Source organism: Heterocephalus glaber, unplaced genomic scaffold (genome assembly GCF_053883595.1).
Source record: "Heterocephalus glaber isolate CG9 unplaced genomic scaffold, H.glaber_assembly_v1.0 deba00000470, whole genome shotgun sequence".
In the NCBI taxonomy this organism is placed as follows: Eukaryota; Metazoa; Chordata; class Mammalia; order Rodentia; family Bathyergidae; genus Heterocephalus; species Heterocephalus glaber.
Genome location: NW_028258145.1, coordinates 17,242,587 through 17,257,483, shown reverse-complemented (window position 1 = coordinate 17,257,483; position 14,897 = coordinate 17,242,587). Strand labels below are relative to the sequence as shown.

Sequence of the window (14,897 nt, the reverse complement as noted above, 5' to 3'; positions counted from 1 at the left end):
GTTGGATCCTGCAACAGAAGGACATTAGTGGGACAACTGATAAAGTCTGAATAAGGGCTGGAGATAAGTGAATAGTATGCATCTGTGTCCATAGTCTGGTTTTGCTAACTATGCTGTGGTTGTACAAAATGTCAACATTTGAGAAAGCTATGTGAAGAGTATATAGGAATTCTTTGCTTTACTTTTGTGTGTGTGTGTGTGTGTGTGTGTGTGTGTGTGTGTGTGTGGTGCTAGGGATGGAACTCAGGACCTGGCATATGCTATGCAAGAACTTTACCATTAAGCTACACCCTCAGCCTATAGTTTTCCAATGCTTTGAAAGTTTAAAATTATTTCAAAATCAAAAATTAAAGACAAGCACAGTGGTTAAACTTGAGTCATTTGTAGGAAAATGGATGCACCTTGAGACTATAATGATAAATGAAATAAACCAGACATACAAGCTTAAATATCACATGGTTTCTCTTATGTGAGACACCCAAATTATAAATAAAGAGCAACATAAAAGATAAGAGGAAGTAGGGAGACAGAGCTTTCTCAAATGGGAAGGGGATCAAGAGGTGGAGGGAGGGGAGAGAGAGGGGAGGGACAGGGATGGAGAAAGGAATGAGGATGTGTCATGTACATGCACCAACACCACACAAAGAATGGAAACATTATGTCCCGCACACATGTACTAATAAAAAAAGGCATTACAAAGTATGATATATATTTGATTACCAAATATTTTGAACCCCTCTGGGCTAGGCTCAAATTCTGTGGTCTTCGGAACTTCTCTTTAACTCCTGCCTTTATCATGAGACAGAAGTAGTAGGAAGGGAAGTATTTGGGCAAACATTGAGCAACACACACAGTAAATGTTCATGAGAGGTTTGAGTTGAATTGTAGGACACTTATTAATGGACCAAACCTTCTGTTCCAGTTCTGGAATATTCTGATCACAGCTTCTGGCTTATGTTCCTGCATTTCACAGACAACCTTGGGAGGGTCCCGAGGGTCACAGGACTTAACATTTCCTGCTTTCATAATGCTGACTCTTGAGGGATGCACTGAAGGGGGCCAGAGGAAGCAAATCCTATCCAAGTGCTTGGAATAATAACGATGAGGCTCACGATGAGCCAGCCTGTGTTCCCAGTCTTTAACACTGAAACCAATCTGGAGAGGAAGTGTCTGTGAAGGGTTTCTCACTCTTACCTACCCAGCTAATGAAGTGATAACCCTCTTCAGAGCCCATGTTCTGATGGGTGAGAAGGTGCGGGTGTGCTGGGCTGAGTTGCAGGGTGCTGAATGCGAGGTTAGTACAGAGGGGGTGTCAGCCCCCAACCCCTTTTAAATTCAGTATAAATCCCTCTCAGAGAGTCCTGGTGGGGACTGGTGCTAAGCACCATCAGCACCTCTGGGAGGCCATCCTGGACCCACATCTCACTCAGTTCCAGGGCTGTGGAGTTGATATAGGGGAAGTAATATAACTCCCAACCTGCTAGAGGTCAGATGTGCCGAGTTCATGTTCGCCAAAATCAAAGAATGAATTCTAAGGAACAATGAAGGTTAAGAGCAGGAAAAATTTATTGAGAGAAGTAGCTCCTGAGAGACTGGAGAGAACCCCCAAAGTGGGTTCCTAACAAGCCCACTTCTCACAGGAAGTTGTTTTTTTTTGAGTTTTTGTTTTATTTTTATTTTTTTGGTACTGGGGATTGAATTTGGGTCCTTGGGCTTGCGCAGCAGGCGGTGAAACCACTGAGCTAAATCCTCGGCCCTCACTGGAAGTTTTATAGAACAAAATTACAAGATGGGTACAAAATCACTAGGTGCGTACAACGTGGGTGAAAACCAGCAAGATTATAAGTATAGCCGCTTAGGTAATATTGATCCAATGGGGAAGCGGGTCATGTAGCCAGGGCACAAGGAAAGAACAAAGACCTTTCAAAGGTTTTTAGGAAGCTATGGATCAGGAGGGTTCACTCACCTGGGTGACTGATGTCTATCTAGACTTTATTGGGGGACTGGGATGTAGCTTAATGGTGCTGCACATGTCTAGAGTTTATGGTCCATGTGATACCAATTATAGTATAATCTTTAATTTATTGCTTATCGCTCAGGGAGGCATATAGGCCTGGTCATTCCATCTTTATCTTGAGGCCTAGGCTTTGACAGTTGCGCCTCCAGCCAGTTGTACTGTGTCTCACCTTCTGCACTGACTCCCTTGAGGGGCTCGCCCTGCCTGACTGCCTATAATATTTCTATCTGACTTAGCTGTCTATAATAGAGTGACTGGAAGAGGCTGGCAGCCAGGGTCCCCCCAGGCCACATCTTTATGATTAGCCATTTACCCAGGTAGTTAGCACTTTCTCTTGTAAGTGCCAAGAGTTGGTTCACATGGAGGTTTGGTTTATGGAGCTTCTTAATCATTTTTTTTCTGAGCAGAATCAACACTAATTCCTGGGGTGTCTGAAACCCCTCCTGCTGCTGAGCCTGGCCCGAGCCCTGATTTATCTCTGAGGTGGGACAAGTGCCCCACTTTGAGCAAGTATAGGATGGAAATTTAAATTGACAAACCTGAATGACAACTAACGTCCTGGGGTTTCCTTCCACAATCTTCCTCTCTCTGAGAGGCATCCTGACAGAGCAGCAGTCTGGCCCAGGAGTCCCGACCTTGCTGTGACCTTGAACAGACCCTGCTCTTGCTGGGGTTCAGTGAGTTCAGCTGTCAGTGCAGGCTGTGAGCTGATTATTTATGGCTAAAGTATTTGCTTCCAGAACCTTCATTTGTGGCACCAAGAGCTACAAGGTAGAAGGAAGCCAGGCCCATTCCTGGAGGACTCGAAGGTGTTTGCTTTTTATTCCCGCGGAAGAGCTTGGCCTGGCGTTAAGGAGGGATTGTCGCTGCTCTGTCTGCACACAATTAGGGCTGACTCAGAGGTGAACTTGCTATGTGTTAAAATAAGAGTTGGCGTTTCTGAGAAGGGAAGTCCAGGAGCTGGCCAGGATGGGATTAGCTGTTGATAAAGGCCTCGCATTGTTCTAGTCCTCCCCTGGGGCTCACACCACATCCTAGAAGAGAAACCAGGCCCCTTGGCTGGGACAGGCAGGGCCATGCAGTGGTTAGGAGCACAGCAGTGTAGCCCTGCTTCCAATAGCCGAGCGCCCTGTCTTGTCTCTGGACTGCTTCTCACCCTAGGGCCAGTGTGGGCTGAGTGGAGACAAGGGGAGACAGGCCTGCACACGTACCAGGCCACCTGAAATGGGTGTGCAGGCCCAGCTGTCTTAGTCAGCACTTCCACCTCCACCTCAAGGTCAGGCCAAGAACCAGGGAATGGCAGGGGTGGCCCCAAGGGGAGGGTAACCTCTCCTGTTTAGACTCTTCAGTATTGAAAAACAAAGGCTGATAGGAATGTGAGGAAACCACTGTTTATTCTGTTTTCAAGTGTTCCACTCAAAAGTGTCCTAAAATGTTCCTAGGCAGAGGTGGATGGGGGAGGTGCGTTGAGGAGGTGAGGCACCACTGTGGGAACAAAAGCTATGGGTGAGGACCCCAATGTTTGGAAGTTGTAGGGTGGAAGCCCGGGTTGGGGAAGAGGCCATCTTTCTGATACAGGAGATGAAATATGAAAATATTATATCTCCCAACTGTTAGATGTCTTATATGTTGAATTTGTGTTTTCTAAAGTTGAAGAATGAATTCGAGAAAAAATGTAGGTTAAGAGTAGGAAAATATTTATTGAGAGAATAGCTTCTGAGAGGGAGGAGGGGACCCAAATGGGTAGCTGGGGACACCACTTTACAGGGAAGTACAACGTGGGTTACAACTATAATCATCCAATAGGGTTACAAGTATAGTCGCTTAGGTAATAGTGATCCAACAGGGAAACAAGTCACGTAGCAAGAGTACATGGAAAGAACAAAGAACTTCTCAGGTAGGTGATGGAGTTGGGGGTCTTGGTCACCCACTGAAGCTACTGAGGTCTATCTAGAGTTTATTAGATCAGGTGTTGTCATTTATCTCATCCCTTGAAGAAGTATGTAGACCTAGTCCTTTCGTCATCTTGGTCCCCAACTGATGTGTCTCTGGCCATAGTTGTAGTGTGTTTTTCTCTTTTGTCCTGACTTTCTGAGGGCTCAGCCCTGTCTGACTGCCTATTATACTTCTATCTAATTTAGCTGTCTATAATATTCCTTCTCACTCCTGAAGGGAAGTGAGGGCCAGCTCTCTCCAAGGTTGGAAAGGAGCCAGAGGAGAAGCCCAAGAGTTCTTGGTGGCGAAAGAAGAGCCCAGATTTCATTTCCAGGAAGGTGGCAATGAGGACAGTGAACGCTGGAAACTCTTTCACGGGTTGCTTGTTGCCAATTGACAGAAATCTATAAATGCTGATTTAGCTTTAAAGGGATTTGGTGCAAGGATTCATAGAATCCAAGGGCAGGATTTCGAACCCAGCCTCCTGAAGGACAGAATAGTAGCATCTTTGGGGTTAAAATAGACTCTGTCGGTCCTTGGCCTGGTTGCCAAGGATGTGGTTCATCTGCAGACATGGTCTTTCACGTTTGTCATTGCTCCTCATAGCCTCAAAATATCTTTGGCCATGTGGCTGCCTCAGGCCCTGCAATTTGTGATTGGCTAGAATTAGATTGGTATCCAGCTACTCAGAGACCCTGGGTCTCAGCCCCAGATTCGGGGGAGAGAGGGTGGTGGGCCTAGACTGCTGAAAGGTTCATCTCTGAATCCTGTGAGTGTGCCCAGTGAGGTAAGCCCTTGGGAGCAATGAGGAGTCCCCCACTTCCTCAGCAGCTGTGAGGAGGTGGATTTTGCTTCTCAAAGAAGTAAACTTCAGAAATAAGGGAGCTATGGAAGCCAGGAGATTGGATAGAACCAGGAGTGGAGGGTGAGGCCCAAGGAAACTTCCAGAAGCTGGGGCTCCTGTTGGGTAGACTCCAGGGAAGAGCTGGGGGGAGGGTGTTACAGGCTCGGTCTGAGGGTCCCTGAGGCTGAAATAAGAAACTTAAACCACTCCTTTAAATTATAGAAGTACTGACTCATAGTCAGTTAAAGTACCGGAAGTGCTTTTCCTGTTGTCGAAAAAGAAAAAAAAGGGGTGGTGGTGGCATGAGAAAGGTTTATTAGAAGTAGCTATAGTACCAGTCAAGGTGCTTAAGGAAATGAGGCATCATGCAGTTGGGGTAGTGCACACATTTAATTTAAATGCTCTTATCAATATGGTTGATCTCGGATGTGTCTTCCCACTGTCTGCCAGGTTACAGTGTGAGCCATCCACAGGGGTTTGAAGTGGAGATCTATGTTAGACATGCTGTCTCCACTGCTTTCTGGGCTGAAGGAAGCTGAAGAAAAAGGCGATTTACAGGTGAAAGGGATTTGCCCAGGTTTGCTGTTTTGAGAGTACATAAACTGGGCTTGTGTTCTGAAACCGCAGTTTTTCTTTAAAAGTACAATTTTAAATTCTTGATTATCTGGTCTCCAATCTACCTAGTTTTATTTCTTCTATTCTACTTCAGAAGGGGAATTCAATTTGGGACAAATTATATATCCACACTCATAAGCTATACTTTTCCACATGAAGAATGGTTTGGACTTATATAAATTAGAATTTCTCATAAAGATAATTTATAATCTGATTGCTATCAATTGATATATCAAAAAGGTCTGACTTCTTTAGAAAGCCATTTTTGAACAAGATAATGAGAGAGAGAGAGAGAATATGAATTAGAGAAGTTTAAATTTTTCACAGTCAGAAGAGAAATTTCCCACCTAGGAAGAAACCCTAAGGGAAAGGTCTAGAAGGGTGTATGTGTGTAAACCTGGATCCCACCCCAGATTTTTGACATCAGAATCTCTAAGGATAGGATGTAAGTCTCTCTTCCCCTGCCAAGTGACTCCCATGAGCATCCAGGGTGTCAAATCACTGGCCTAGTGACAGACAACAACCCATCCCCTTCTCCATGAGAGATGCTAGAATATTTGGAGATTGCAGATGGAAACCAACATGGGGGAACCTGCTCCATTTCCTGGGCTGTAGGTGCTGGGCATCAAAGAGCCTCATGGCCCAGAGCAGTTCTGTAGCTACCCATTTATGTTAGTGGAGCCACATAGCATCTTAGTAGGCCGACTCTACTGATTCTACCTCTACATGATTTTCATAAAGATGGAGGTGCGGTTCACAGTCTGTCTTGGTTTTCCAGAACCTCCTCCATTTCAGCTCTGTCTTGCATGCCAGGAAACTCCCCAGAAGCTGGGCCCCTGGTCACATTGCACAGCAGCTCACTGAAGTGGTGTGGATGTGGGGAAAGATGCCAAGCTGAGGAGCAGAGAAGCCCCACTGACTGCCTTAAGCATCAAGCCCAGTCGCACTCTCACGGGCTTCAGGGGCATTTTTCCCAGAGTGACCTGCGTGGTTCCTGGCACTGGGCTCTGCCCTATCTTGGAGAATGATATCTTTTCTCACACCCCACATGCATGTTCACAAGGAAAAAAAAATTAGGTATTGTTCAAACTTATAGCAGGTTATATTCTAGGAAAAGGTGGTGTAAGTGAAACAGATAAAAATTGGATCAATTTTCCCACAGAAACAATACCATGATGAGAAATCCTGAGTAAGGCAAAGAGTTCTATAAAAAGTTCAGTTCTGGGTATGAAAATTTTTTTCTAACTTTCTTTAATTATTCCTTCTTTAATTAATCCCCAAGAAACCAGATCCCAAGTATGATTAACAGAGAATTAAATACCTCTCCTCTTGGGCCTGTCAGATCTCTTCAAGGGCATATACACCAAAGGAAAAATTCCAATCAGCCACTAGGTGCCTACAGTGTTGTTTAGTTTTCTGGAAAGACCCTCTAAGTGAGAGGCTACTCAAGTGACAGCGACGGTTCTATATTTGGCCACACACTGCTGTCATCCAGAGGAGCTGGCAGGTCCACTGCACCCCAGATCCCATCCCTAGAGATGTGCTATGGCTTGGACATCAGGATTTTTTTTCACATTGATCCAATATAATTTTATTTATCTATTATTTATTTATTCATTCATTCATTTTTTAAACCAAGATAATTTTAAATGAATTTGCAAATAAGAAAGTCTAAAAAAGGGGCAGGGGATTTAGCTCAGTGGCGCCATAGCTGCCTCACAAGTGCAAGGTTCTGAGTTTGATCCCTGATACCAGAAAAAAAAAAAGAAAGTATAGAAATGTTTTGGAATATTATGTAGGTTTCATATTACTTAGGGAGAAATGTGACATTAAGCACATACTAAGAACTTAGGTCAGTCCATTTAATCACAATCTATAGGAAATCATAGGCCACATACGAATTATACAAAGGAAGAGGAAAAACAATATGTTAGATCATTCTTCTCTTTCTTTCTCCTCCCTCCCCTCTCTCTTCTTTTTTTTTTTTTTTTGTCTCAATATGTAGCCCAGGTTGGCCTTGACCTCACTATGATCCTCCTGCCTCAGTCTCCCAAGTGTTGGGATTATAAGAGTGTGCCACCATACCTGGTTTAAATTTTTTGTTTTAAGCAGCTAAGTTTTGTGGTAATTTGTTATGTAGCAATTGACTACATGTCCTACCTTAATATATGATCTTGGACCAGGGATTTAGCTCAGTGGTTCCGGTACCTGCCTCGAAAGTGCAAGGTCTTGAGTTCGATCCCCAGTTCCCACCCCCCCAAATATATATATGATCTTTCAGAATCAATAATATCCAGTTTGAGGACAAACTGTAGGGTAGTGGGAGGAAATGAATGGAAAAAAACAGGAAGTGTAACTTTTCCTTCTAAGAGTGGTTAGGGGAATGGAAAAACATTCTGTATGGGTCCTGGTGGGACCATGGGTCCATGGAGACTGGTAGGAGATAAAGAAAAGAAAGAGGGGAGCTCCCAGGTGCCTGACAGTTCCTCACCCTGCTGGTGCTTAACAGTCATAGTGGATGAGTTTTGGGTTTTGCACAACTTGGGAAGCAGGCCCGACTGAGCAGGGGTGGAAAAACAGGACCGAGCAACTCTTCAGAATCATGTGTCCTATGCTGGATCATGTCATATGTGTTTTTTTTTTGTTCCAGAGATCGAACTCAGGACCTTGTGCTTATGAGGCAGGTGGCGGCACCACTGAGCTAAATCCCCGGCCCATGTCATATGTGTTGGATCTAAGCTGCTAGTGGTATCCACTGCAAGTACAAGGCTTCAAAGACACCTTCAGGAGGCCAGGGAATGAAGTTTCCTGCAGGGTCCACTGTGAGCAGGGGATGGGGATGGAGAGATGTAGGGCACAGGTGAGGCTGAGAGGATCTCAGATCCCATGGAGAGCAGCATTGGTCAGGATAAGCCTGGATACAGAAGCCATACTACCTCTGAGGAACCCAGCTGAGGGAAAGGATGATGACAGGGAGAGTCTGTGACTCTTCACACACCCATGCACTGAGAATAATGGCTCAGGCTTCCTTCATGGCTGCCTTTCAAAGCCCAGGTGACAGCCCCCACTAACTAGGGTCTGCAGGGAAGGGGTTCCTGGGAAAAAGAGTCCAGCCCTACTTAGGATGATGGTGGTGGGCATGAGTTGAAACCTGGCGGCCCAGCAGTGGATTTCCAAATGTTCAAGGCCAGGGAACTACAGCTGATGGCCAGTCACCAGGGAGAGATTCTGTCTCAGCAGAAAGAAAGAGCAAACAATTCTATTTTCTAGTTACTTCCTCATGTCACCTTCAAGAAACTTCCAGAAGTAAGTCTTCACATGGACCAGAAACTGCTGGTCAGAGAATAAGTTCTGAGGACCCACAGCACAGCATGGTGACTTTAGTTAGTAACAATGTGGTACATACTTGAGAGTTGCTAGGAGATATTTTGAATGTTCTTACCACGAACATGCTAAGTATGTGACCTTATGGCTAAGTGAATGAGCTTCATGTAATAATTACTGGGCTTCTCTGCCTCACAATTCTGAACCCTCTCTTCAGTCACTCTTTTATTTAATGCCTGAATTCCTGGTCTAGGTTGACAGCTTCCCTTCTATTCATTGGAGACCTTACCTTTGCAGTGGTCAAACACAATGATGACATATTGCCTGTCCTGTATTGAGTGGTTCTTGGCACACATGAGCAGCTCAAAGCTCTGAGAACCTTCTTTTCAGGCCATGTCTATTAACAGCCTGCAATGTTAGACGCAAATGAATTTTTTTTTTAAATGAATTCTTCAAAGTCACTGCTCAATTAAATAAATTCTTAGGCCTGGAAGAGCAGGGCTGAGCTGTGCCCGAGCTGAACAGAGGTTGCTATCCCAGCCCAAGGAGACCTGGAACACTTGCTCCAGAGTGACAGCTGTGACCCAATCCACATCTGGATCTTGGAGGCACTGAGAGGGCATGGAAGGGCTATGCTCCTATGATGGAGAAGGTCGCCCAATGAATCAGGATGTTCTCCCAAAGGTCCAAGGGCTTCCCAGGCTGCTCAGGCAGTGGAAGCACAGGACTGCACCGACCTAGACCCCCAACCCTGCTGATTATGGGCCGTGGGACTCTGTGGGAGCTGCAGAACCTTGCTGTGCCTCAGTTTCCTTATCTGTGCAACCCAGACCCGCCAGTTCTGTGCTCTGGGGAGACCATGTCCAGGCCCCCAGGGCGCCTGCTGCGGCCATTCCCAGGCACCTCCAGGCACTGGGTCTGCACCTTCTTCCTCATTGGCTTCAAGTTCACGATTTTCTCTATCATGATCTACTGGCTCAAGGCCTAAAGCCAATGCTATATCCTGCCCTTGGACATCCCCTGCCCCACGCCAGTGCCCCCAGCTCACCCAATAGCACCTCACTTTTGGGCAACAACATCCGACCAGACCTACCTCAACTTCCTGTCCACATGTTCAGTGGAGTTGGCTGCCAGGGTGTACCCCGAGGCCTAGGTGGTCGTGCTGATGAAGGGGCTGCCCAGTGGCAGTGCCCTGTTGTGCCAACACCTGGGTATCTCTCTCCTGGGCTGTTTCCTGAATGTCCAGATGCTGCCACTGGACCTGGATATGCTATTCTGGAGGACCCTATTAGCCACCTGGCACACAGCTGCAGCAGTGTTGGGAGGCCTACCTGCTACCTGCATGGCCCTGCTGAGGAAGCTCGGGGACATATACCTGGACACGGATTTCATCGCCCTCTGCAGCCTGGAGAACCTCAGCAATGCACTGAGCACCCAGTCACTCTACCTCCTCAGTGGTCCCTCCCTGGCCTTTGAGTGGCAGCACAAGTTCCTGGCACTGTGCTGTGCATGTGAGACTTTGTGGCCCACTACCACGGCTAGGTCTGGGGCCACCAGGACCCCCAGCTGCTCATGTGCATCTTCAAGAAGTGGTGCTCCATCTGCAGCCTGGCCCAGAGCCACAGCTGCTATGGTGTCACCGCCCTGCCCCACCGGGCCTTCTACCCCATTCCCTGGCAAAGCTGAAAGAAGTACTTTAAGGACATTGGCCCTAAGGAGCTGTCACAGCTGTTCAATACCACCTGTATGCTGTGCACATGTGGAACAAGAAGCATCTGGAGCTGTGTAGACAACAGGCAAGAAGAATGTCTGAGTGTGGTGGTGTTCCCCTGTAATCCAAGCACTCAGAGGCTGAGCCAGTAACATCCAGCCAGCCTGGGCTACATAGTGAGTTCAAGGTCAGCCTGAACTAGGTGGCCAGACTATTGCAAAAACACCACAAAAAAACCCCCCACATCATTTGGGAAGCATCTTCCAGTTGGCTCTGGGAAGCCAGGTGAGTTGGGGCTGAATTTCAGGAGAGGAGCTAGGGATGTGGTGCAAACCCAGCCCAGGAGCCCAGGGTGGTGGTGATCATTTGGGAGAAGGGAGAAGACAGGGGCCAAGGCCACAGAGCTGGCAGGGATGCTCGGTCCTTCCTCATGAACAAGTGTCTCAGGGTGATATGTGCCAGCACCCACTCCCACTTGCACAGGGGGCAGAAGAAGCATTTTAAAGACCCTGTTCTGCTGTTATAATGCAGGAAAATATAATAAAAGTGACTCACTGACCAAAAAAATGAAGTTTTACAAGTCACTCTCAAATAAACGGGGATGTTGGGTTAGAAAGTATAGATTCAGGCAGAAGAAAACCACCTGAGAAAAGTGTGTGAACGCTTTTCATGTGAAGCCATGCAAGATAGGAGTTGTCATATAATTTCCAAATCAATGTATTTCTTCAAGCAAGGCTGAGGAGTTGTCCCATGCTGCTGACAGTGCATGTAAGATAACATCTGTCTTCTTCAGTGTGAACCTCTGCAGTTCAGTATGGATCATGCCAACCCTTGCCTGTGCCAGGAAGAAGCTGCCAGGCAAATAGGATCTGGGCCAGTGTGCATGAGAGATAGTCTACCTGAAGATTTAAAACTTGATTTCAAACTTCCCCACAGTGCCTATTAGAAGCCCTACCAGAGTTAGAAAATATATTCTTCTCTCTTTCAGACATTGGACTGCCATTTGCCAGAGAGAACTAAAATGTTCCAACTCAGCACTGCTTCTATGAGAAGGGGCTGCTAGCATTCAGCAGTGCCTGGGGACAGCTGAGTATGTGGAACCTTAGCGTGGCCCCAACACATGTGCTGCTCAGTTCCTGAACGTTGTTCAGTCTCAGCCATTAGCTTTTACTTGGATCTGTTGAGCATCCTTTAAAGACAGTTTCTCTAGAGAAGTCCCACTTTTTATTCTCTACTCATTTTTTTTTTTTGGTACCAGGGATCGAACTCAGGTCCTTGTGCTTGCGAGGCAAGTGGCAGAACCACTGAGCTAAATCACCAGCCCTCTCTACTCATTTTTATATCCTCTCCACCTGCTGTAATCAGACGAGCAGTTGTCCACTAGCAGTTGTCCTACTAGTTGTCCACCCTGACCTGTGTGTTCACAGAGACCACCACCCACCTGTGTGCCCTCAGGACAGCACTCCTTCAGCACTTGCTCCTTCCTCCCGGCTGTGGGTGCCTCCATGAGAAGCTCAGCTCAGAACCAGTGGCCTACGGAGCTTATGGCTGGGTTCTCGGGTCCTCAGCCTTCCTTGTTAGGTCCTTTGTGAGGAGTGATGAATGGGGACATGAGGGAGTGCCTAGAAACCAAAGAGTCCAGGTTAGTGTCAGAGATTGGGATCGAAGGACATCTGGAATGGAATTCCCCAGGGTTTCCCCATCTGCAGGTTGGAAACCCCCACCTTGGCCTTGATGTTCTCCTTGATGGCAGCTGTTGGCTTGTCCCCCTGCACTGGCCACCTGCTCTTTGGCACTGGCTGGACCTATCCTGGGGCGTGCAGTCAGAAGGAGGCAGATGACACAGGGCCCTCCTGAGAATCCCTGTATCTCAGAGGCTCTGTGGCTTCTGAGGGGAGTGAGAGGAATCTGGGCTTCTCGAGATTGAACATAGCCAACCTGCAGGGGGCATCTGAGGGTCAGTGACATTTAGCCCCATCACTGGCACTTACTTTACAGTTGCTTAATTCATTCCCTTTCCATTTAGACATTCCCCTATTCAGAAAGTCTTTATGGAGGCTGACGTGGACATCTGGGCCAACACAATCATAATCGTGTGGGCCAGTTCCTGTATTCAATCTATCTATCTATCTATCTATCTATCTATCTATCTATCTATCTCCTATTAGTTCTGTTTCTTTGGAGAATATTCTTTCTCAAACATGTTTCAAGTTTACCAGTTTGCATTTCCACCAACAGTATTCAGAACTCCTGTTTCCCTGTCCCTCACCAACACCTGCAAAGTGCTCATTCCTGTTGTTCTGAAGTTTTAACAAAGCACCAGGGAAAGGCAGAGATGAGGATGCAGGACGACGAATTTGGTTACAATCTTTCCTGCTGCTAGTTACTGGTTTCAAGGTCATGGGCAAGTCGTTTAGGGTTCTTCATATCCACAGAGGGCTATAATGATTGCATTAACTAAAATCCTGTTAGTGACAGATTTCAGAACTGCCTCTGGCTGGCGTAAGTGGACCTTGGGAAGGCCTTGGATAGCTCATGGCTTCAGAGGCAGGGCTGGCACATATAACCTCAGGCAGGACCAGAAAGATCAAGCCTAAGGGTTCAGCAGTAGATGTGTGGACATTCCTTGTAGCACAGGGCTGCTCAAACTCTGGGGTCGGAAGACCAGGTCTGTAAAAATCCCAAATGTTACCTTCCAAAGCAAGCATGTGCATGCATGTGTACATGTATATGTGTGTTTTACTGAGATTGAACCCAGAGAACACCGGGCTACACCACAGAGGTTTTTCTTTTTCATTTTGAGGTAGAGTTTTGCTAAGTTGTCTCCACTGACCTTGAACTTGTGATCTTCCTGCCTCAGCCTCCTGATTGCTGAGATTTCAGGCATGTGCCACCATACCAGGCTTGCATTCTAGTATTTCTTGGTTGATTTTTTTTTTTTGGTACGGGGGATTGAACTCAGGTCCTTGCACTTGCAAGGCAGGCGGTGGAACCACTGAGCTAAATCCCCGGCCCTGCATTCTAGTATCTCTTAATGCATCCATTCTTTCATTAACTAGAGTGGATTCTGTTGTCTTTAGCCATGAACCTTGACTGATGCAGGCCCATTTTCCTACATGCCAGAGAATGATCCCTGAGAATGCAGACTTGTGGCTGAGCATTTGTGGGGAGTTATCTGGCAATTGAGGGAGTTGACAGCTATCACACTTCTGGTGTGTACGTGTGTAAAACAACTGGTACAGTTCCTGTCCCATTACAGGTACTCAATAAACCATGGCTGATGAGAAGGTGATGTTGGATTTTGCCCTTGTATCCCTCTGAGGCGGGTTGGTGGTTCTTTGTTGAACCTGGACCTGGACCATACCCTCCCCACACCCCAGGGTCTATTGTGTCTTTGGGTAGAAGAGGTTTCTAAGGCAGTGGTCATGGTGGTGGCACTGACCGACTGTCCTCCACAGCAAGTGCCCAGCTACCTTCCTGGGTGCTCCCTTGATCGCCTGCCTGGGTTGCTACTCCCAGGCTGACCCTCTCCTGGCTCTGAGCTCCTGTTTCCAGAATCCCCAGCCGCCTCTTTCTGGCCTTGATCTCTTCTTTTGGAAGAGCACACCCTTCAGTGGTTTCTAGAGGAAAGGTGCATGCTAGGCAAATGTTTTGAAGCCATTCATGTCTGAAAATTTCTTTTTGTTCTCCAGACCTGACTGAGAGTCAGCTGGGTTTATAAGTCTAGATTGGAAATAATCTTCTTTGCCAAATTCCTTCATTGTCTTCTTGCTTTTAGAATTGCTTGGAGCAGTCAACAGCCCTTCTGATTTGGATCATTTTTTTACATGTTCTATTTTTCGTCTCTGAAGCTGTCAAAAGTCTTCCTTCATTCTCCAGTGCTCTGAGATCTCACATGGTGTGCTTTGGTCCACTTTAACCCAGTTTTCTAGACACATGCAAACCTTTTCAATCTGGAAACGGGCAGCTTTCAGTTCTGAGTCATTTAAAAAAATTGTTCCTTTATTAGTTCCTTCCTTTCCCCCCCTGATTTCCCTGGAATGCATAAAGGACTGATTTGGATGTCTGATTTCCTGTTCTCATTTCTTGGATTTTCCATCTTTTAAGTTTTGTTTTCTTTCAGTAGTAAGGATTGAACTCATGGCCCCATGCATGCTAGGCAAGTACTCTGGTGCTGAACTACATCCCCAGTCCCATGTTATTTTATTTTGAGAGAAGATCTTGCTAAATTGTCCAGATTGGTCTTGAATTTGCAATTGTCCTGCCTGAGCCTTCTGAGTACCTGGGATTATAGGTGTGCATCACTCCACCCAGCTAATAATTCATTTTCTAGAAAAATATCCTGGCGAAATGATCTGAGCTGGCCAGAAAAGTAATAAAAAATAATACCAGACATAATGTTAAGTAGAATTACAGAAACATTAGAAATGAGCTAGTCACTGACAGTATGA

At 46.4% G+C, this 14,897-nt stretch overlaps 1 pseudogene across 1 annotated transcript; it reads left to right on the top strand.

Annotated features, from left to right (window-relative positions):
- The first annotated feature begins 3,582 nt into the window (after positions 1-3,582).
- LOC147829791 (lactosylceramide 4-alpha-galactosyltransferase-like) lies at positions 3,583-13,872 on the top strand (annotated as a pseudogene). The gene is made up of 2 exons (XR_015448535.1): positions 3,583-3,914; positions 5,247-13,872. The product of XR_015448535.1 is annotated as a lactosylceramide 4-alpha-galactosyltransferase-like (transcript).
- The last annotated feature ends 1,025 nt before the right edge of the window (positions 13,873-14,897 follow it).